Consider the following 6,972-nt stretch of genomic DNA (forward strand, 5'->3'; position numbering starts at 1 on the left):
GAGTCATTTGTTATGCAGTTTGTGCCTTGGGTATTTAGAGCTTCTGGGCTAATTAATAGCCTTCTGGGTCCTCTGGAAGTGTCTTGTCCAGTTTTCTGAGGAACCACCATTTTTTGGAATTTCTCCTTTAACTATGTTACAAACCTACTAATATTTTTATATAAAATAAATTTTGAAGAAATGAATATGTTAGGCAGGAATCCCTGTGTATTGTAGAGCTTAAGTCTAACTAGTGCACAGATAACATGGGAGAGGACTAAAAATTTACTTTGAATCTGAAATCTCACTCTTACATAAAAATTTTGCCTTCACAAGCACTTTCTTGAATGCATTGTTGACTTCCTTCTTCCTCAGGCTATAAACCAAAGGTTTAGTGTGGGAATGATTATAGTGTAGAACATAGATACTACTTTATCTGCATCCACGGAATGGCTGGAACTGGGTTGTAAGTACATGAAAATGACAGTGCTATAAAATATGGAGACTACAGTGAGACAGCACAGGTAGATAAAGCTTTTTGATGTCCCTGGTCTGACTTCATCTTCAAGACTGTAATAACTATAAAGAGATAGGAAATAGATATGATCAGAAGAGCAAGGAAGACATTGAAGGTTGACAAAAAAACAAGAATCGCTTCACTGAGGTGTATATCAGAGCAAGATAAAGCCAGGACTGCTGGAACATCACAGAAAAAGTGATGGACCACATTAGATTTACAAAGAGAGGCTGAATATTTCCCCAACATGAAAAATAGCATTCAAGAAACCACAGATATAAGAGCCAATGCTCAAAAAATACAAACACTTGTTGTCATCCTGTTGGAGTAATGCAGGGGTTTGCATACTGCTACATAGCAGTCATAGGCCATTGATGCTAAGATGTAATTTTCCCCAGTGGCAAAGACTATAAAGAAGAACATCTGTGCAGTACAGGCATTGTAAGAGACTGCCTTGAAGACTATGAAAAACTCAGACAAGACCATTGGAGTAACAGCTGAGGAATAACCCAAGTCTACAAGTGAGAGGTTACAAAGGAAAAAGTACATGGTGTGTGCAAATGAGAGTCCATAAGAACCAACATTATCATCCCCATGTTTCCAACCACATCAATGAGGTAAATGAGGGTGAACATGATGAAAAGGGGAACCTGTAGGCCTGGGTCATCAGTTAGTCCCAAGAGAATGAACTCTCTCAGTTTAGTACAATTCTCCATCAATTATGTGGGAGTCAGTAGATTCCTATAGAAATAAGAATTAAAGGAAGAGAATGATAAACAAAAATATATTTTAGGATCAATAAAAAATAATTTATTATTATGTCATCCAAAGCAGAATGCATATTTAATAAACACTGATGGTACAAGGATATAGAGAAAATAGAAGTGATATTATTATTTGTTTTTGTGAATGTAAATTACTACATGGGAATGTAAATTATTGGTGAGACTATATCATTATAAGACGTATAAGTTCCTCAAAAATACATAAATATTGGAAAGGATACCTTCTGGGTATTAATCCAAAGGAAAAGGATTCTCTCAGTCTATCAAGGAGTTGTCTGCATATCCATGGGCATTTTACAACACTGTAGAGATTAAATCAAGCTAGGAATTGACTCCCTCAGCAAAAGAATAGATTTTAAACAAAATGATATGCCCTGAAAACATACATAAAAGTAACATTATCATACTGACTGATAGTATGCATGACATATAACCAAAAGTAATGAAAAATAGAGCACAAAATTAAAAATGAGCAAGGATAGTATATGGGGGTAGGGATTTTAGAGGAGAAAAGGGAGGGGAAATTATGTGATTATAATGTCAATAATAAATTAAATAACTTTTAAAGTTGTACAGATAGAAATAAGTGTATTATCCAGCTATAGAAAAAAATGAAATGCTGTCATTTTTAGAAAAATTGATAGATTGAGTCTATTCTAAATAAAATAAACCAGACAGATAGACAGACACACACACACATACACAAACACACCCACAAACACACACACACACACACACACACACACACACACACACACAAATGCTTATCTCTATCTTGAAAGATTTTTTGAAAAGTTGATGTAGATACTGGATAGAAATTAACAACTCAGAAGAAAGTGGAAAGGAACTAAAGATTGTCTCGATAATAACCAACTAAAACATAAGGGAAAAGCTATTGTTGGATGAAATTAGCTCACAATAAATTGTCATGTCTTTTATAAAGAGTGGGAAGAAATCAGTTTAGGGTCCCACATCTAATAAGGAGATAATATTCATATGCCTTATTTGATCAATACAAACTCAACAAGTATAGAAACCAGAAAGTGTATAATCATTACACAATTATTACGACACACACAAATTTATATAAGATGGAACATCTTAAATATATGAGAGTATAAGTTGCTAGAGAGACTACTGTGTAGGTTCCTCAAAAAATACATATATGTTGAAAGGCAACTTGTTAGCAGAGCTAAAACTTTTTTTCTTTGAAAGCTACTGCTTTCTTACTCAAATACTTGATTGTTCTTCAAAGTATTCCTGTTGAATATCATTCTTAAAATGCAGGCACACAACCAAACAATGGACAGAGATCAGGAAGGCTTAGACAAGAGTTGACAAAAAACTTGAGAGCCCTGAAAAGAAGCTTTTTTGAAAAGTTGATGTGGATACTAAATAGAAAATAACAACTCAGAAAAAAGTAGAAAGAAACTACAGATCGTCTCAAAAATAACCTTAAAGGAACTTCACAGGAAGACCAACAGAGTCAAGTAACCTGAACCCATGGAAGATCTCAGAGACTGAAGTACCAACCAATCAGCATAGGAGCTGAACCTAGGCCCTGTGCACATATGTGGCAGATGTGCAGCTTGGTCTTCATGTGAATCCCAAAACAATTGGATAAGGGGGTGACCATAAAGCTGTCTCCTGTCTATGGTGCCCATACCCCCACTGGGCTGCCTTGTCTGGCTTCAGTGGGAGAGGATGTGCCTAGTCCTGCTAAGACTTGATGTACCACGGTGAGACAATCAGAGAGGGACTGTGTGAGGGGATTACAGGGTGAAGGGCAGACAATGATTGAGATGTAGAGTGAACATATAAGGAAATCTATATAGCCTATGGAAAATATTATTGAACTCTATTTTGGCTTGGAATCATCATAGTGTAGTTGAATATCAATTGTTAGAATTTCAATTGCATAATTCTTGGATTATGATCAATCCTTGGATGTGTTTAGGTTAAAAATCATTATTAGTAAATTTATTAATTGACTTACCTATTATGAAGTTTTAAATAAGAAAAAGCATGTTTCCACTGACAATGATTCCCTACCATATGCCCATAGAGTCTTTCTAAGCTTAGCTTTGAGAATGTATCATGTATTGTAAGTCTTTACTATTAGAAATGCTATAGGAAATTAATGTTTGCTAAGAAAAGAAAAATCAGTAAATTCTAGGAGAGAAACCCCTGACATGTTATCTGATCCTAAGTGGTAAGCCAATATACATATGAAAAACATCAAATATAAGAAAAGAAATGATCTTTATCTCAGTTCTTGTTAAGTCATTTAGACACATCTTTGTATTTGTAAACTGTCAATTTGCAAGTCTGTTATTTTTGTCGCTGTTGTCCCCTATGGTTGACTGATAAAATCAAAACTCAATCTTAATATTTCCCATCATATTTGTGTTTCTTCTATTACACAAGCTATATACATTTTGTGAGAATCATTATCCTCATCTCTAATGAAAGTTCTGATACTTATTCCCCAATAGTGTTTTTAAAAATTTCCCAACATTGAGTTCTCTCTTTAGGTAACTTTTTATTAGTTATCTCTCTGCTTTTACATAAATTAAACTTTTAATAAACCATATGCACAGCTTTGTATATACAAATCATATCCTCATAAAGTGATTTTTGTATTAAAGTGTTGGAAGATTATTCACTCTGTAAAGTACTAGTGTTGATTAGATAAGGACCTGCATTCAATCTCCAGAATCCACTTTAGAAATGTAAAGAATGATAGCATACACTTATAATTGCAATGTTAGTTTGGAGAAAGATCCTTATAGTTTACTGGGAAGCCAGATTTGCCTGCTTATGAAGTTCCGAGACAGTGAGATCAGAGACTCTGACTCAAGAATGAATGAATGGGACACAAGGAAGTTCCCACTTCCAGATACTCTCTAGAGAAGTGTCAGGAGCAGCTTATCTGGTAAGAATCACCTCCACATCCCCAGAGACCCAGAGCAGCTGCTCTGGGACTCACTACCCAGCTACTGCCAGAACACCACTCCCCTTCCTTTCCTTATACCCCTCCTTCCTCTGCCACCACTGTCCTGTCCTGTTGGATGTGGTAGACCTGTTCCACATTTGACAGGGAGAAGCTCCCAATTCCTGATACTCTCTAGAGAACTGGCAGGAGCAAGTTATCTGGTAAGAATCACCCCTACCCCTAGAGGCCCAGAGTAACTCTGGTACTTATTACTCAGCAACTCCCAGATCACCATGCCCCTTCCTTCCCTTATACCCCTCTCTTCTTTCTCCATATCCCCATTCCATCAGATGTGGTAGACCTGTGCCCCTTCTAACACAGGGGGGAGCATACTTCCTGATACTCTCTAGAAAACAGGCATGAGCAGGGCACTCAAGAACTGGCAGGAGTAGGTCATTTGAGAAATGCCACCAGTAAGGCACTCGAACTGGTAGAAGTGGGGCATCTGAGAACCAGCATCAGCAGAGCATTCTAGATCTGGCAGCAGCAGAACATTTGAGAAATTGCAGCCTGCAGGGCATTTGACCCTTGCCAAGTCTGCTATAGGAGAGACCCCATCACCTGATACTTCATGGAGAACCAGCTGTTTGCAGGGCATTGGAGAGAAAGGGAATCCCAGGAGTAAAGAAACACAGGCCTGCAGGACAAAGAAGATAGAGGCAGCTAGACCAGCTAACACCAGAGATAATGAGATGGCCAAAGGCAAATGCAAGATCATTACTGACAGAAACCAAGGCAAAATGGCACCATCAGAACCCAGTTACCCCACAACAGCAAATCCTGTATACTCCATCACATCAGAAAAGCAAGAGCTAGATTTAAAATCACATCTCATAATGCTGATGGAGGACTTCAAGAAGGACATAAATAACTCCCTTAAAGAAATACAGGAGAACATGGGTCAACAAGTAGAAGCACAAAAAAATCCCTTAAAGAAAGACAAGAGAATATGTATCAAAAGGTAGAAGCCCTTAAAGAAAAAACACAAAAATCTCTTAAAGAAATACGGTCAACATGTAGAAGTCCTGAAAGAGGCAATACAAAAATCCCATAGGGAATTATGGAAGAACATGGGTAAACATGCAGAAGCCCTTAAAGAAGAATCACAAAAATCCCGAAAGAAAACACAGAACATGGGTCAACAGGTAGAAGCCTTAAAGACGAATACAAAAATTCCTTAAAGAATTTCAGGAAAAAACAAACAAACAAACAAACAAGTGAAGGAACTGAACAAAACTATCCAGGATCTAAATGGGAAATCAAATCAACAAAGAAATTGCAAAATGAGACATTAATAAAGATAGAAAACCTTCAAAAGAATTCAGGAGTCATAGATGGAAGCATCAACAACAGAATATAAGAGATAGAAGAAAGAATCTCAAATGCTGAATATTTCATAGAAAACATTGAATCAGCAGTCAAAGAAAATGAAAACCGCATAAAGCTTATAACACAAAACATCCAGGAAATTCAGGACACAATGAAAAGACCAAACCTAAGGATTATAGGTATAGAAGAGAGTGAAGATTTAGAACATAAAGGGCCAGTAAATATCTTCAAAAAAATTATAGATAAAATCTTCCCTAACCTATAAAAAAGAGATGCCCATGAACATACAAGAAGCCTACAGAACACCAAATGGATTGAACTAGAGCAGAAAATTTTCCCAACACATAATAATCAAAGCCCCAAATATACTAAACAAACAAAGAATATTAAAAGCCGTGAGAGAAAAAGGTCAAGTAACTTATAATGGCAGACCTATCAGAATTACACCAGACTTCTCACCAGACACTATGAAAGCCAGAAGAGCCTGGGCAGATGTCATACAGATCTTAAAAGAACATAAATGTCAGCCCAGACTACTATAGCCAGCAAAATTTTCAATTACCATAGATGGAGAAAACAAGGCACTCCATGACAAAAGCAAACTTATACAATATCTTTCCACAAATCAAGCTCTGCAAAGGAAAATGGGTGCAAAATATCAGCACAAAGCAAGAAACCACACCATAGAAAAATCAATAAGATATTTCAACAAATGCAATAGAAGATAGCTACATAACCAAAATTTCACTTTTAACTAAGAAGATAACAGTAAGCAACAATCACTTTTTGTTAACATCTCTTAATATCAACGGTCTCGATTCCCCAATAAAAAGACATAGATGAACAGATTGGATACATAAACAGAACCCAACGTTTTGCTACATACAAGAAACCTACCTCAGTGTCAAAAACAGTCACTATTTAAAAGTCAAAGGTTGGAAAACAATTTTCCAAGCAAATGGTCCCAAGAAACAAGCTGGAGTGACCACTCTTACATTGGTTAAAATTGACTTTCAACCAAAAGTTGTCAAAAAAGATAAGGAGGGACACTTCATACTGGTCAATGGAAAAGTCTACCAAGATGAACTCTCAATTCTGAACATCTATGCTCTGAACGCAAGGGCACCCACATTCATAAAAGAAACTTTAATAAAGCTCAAAGCACACATTGTACCCCACACAATAACAGTGGGAGACTTCAACACCCCACTCTCAAAAATGGACAAATCATAGAATCAGAAGCTAAACAGAGATACAGTGAAACTAACTGAAGTTATGAATCAAATGGATCTAACAGATACTTATAGAACATTCCACCCTCTTTAGAAGCAAAAGATTATACCTTATTCTCAGCACCTCATGGTACC

At 36.5% G+C, this 6,972-nt stretch overlaps 1 pseudogene; it reads right to left on the reverse strand.

Moving 5' to 3' along the window:
- Nucleotides 1-264: 264 nt before the first annotated feature.
- On the reverse strand, nt 265-1,212 carry LOC127664335 (olfactory receptor 5B2-like; annotated as a pseudogene).
- Nucleotides 1,213-6,972: the final 5,760 nt, after the last annotated feature.

The sequence above is a fragment of the Apodemus sylvaticus genome, chromosome 1, assembly GCF_947179515.1.
Source record: "Apodemus sylvaticus chromosome 1, mApoSyl1.1, whole genome shotgun sequence".
Classification (NCBI taxonomy): domain Eukaryota; kingdom Metazoa; phylum Chordata; class Mammalia; order Rodentia; family Muridae; genus Apodemus; species Apodemus sylvaticus.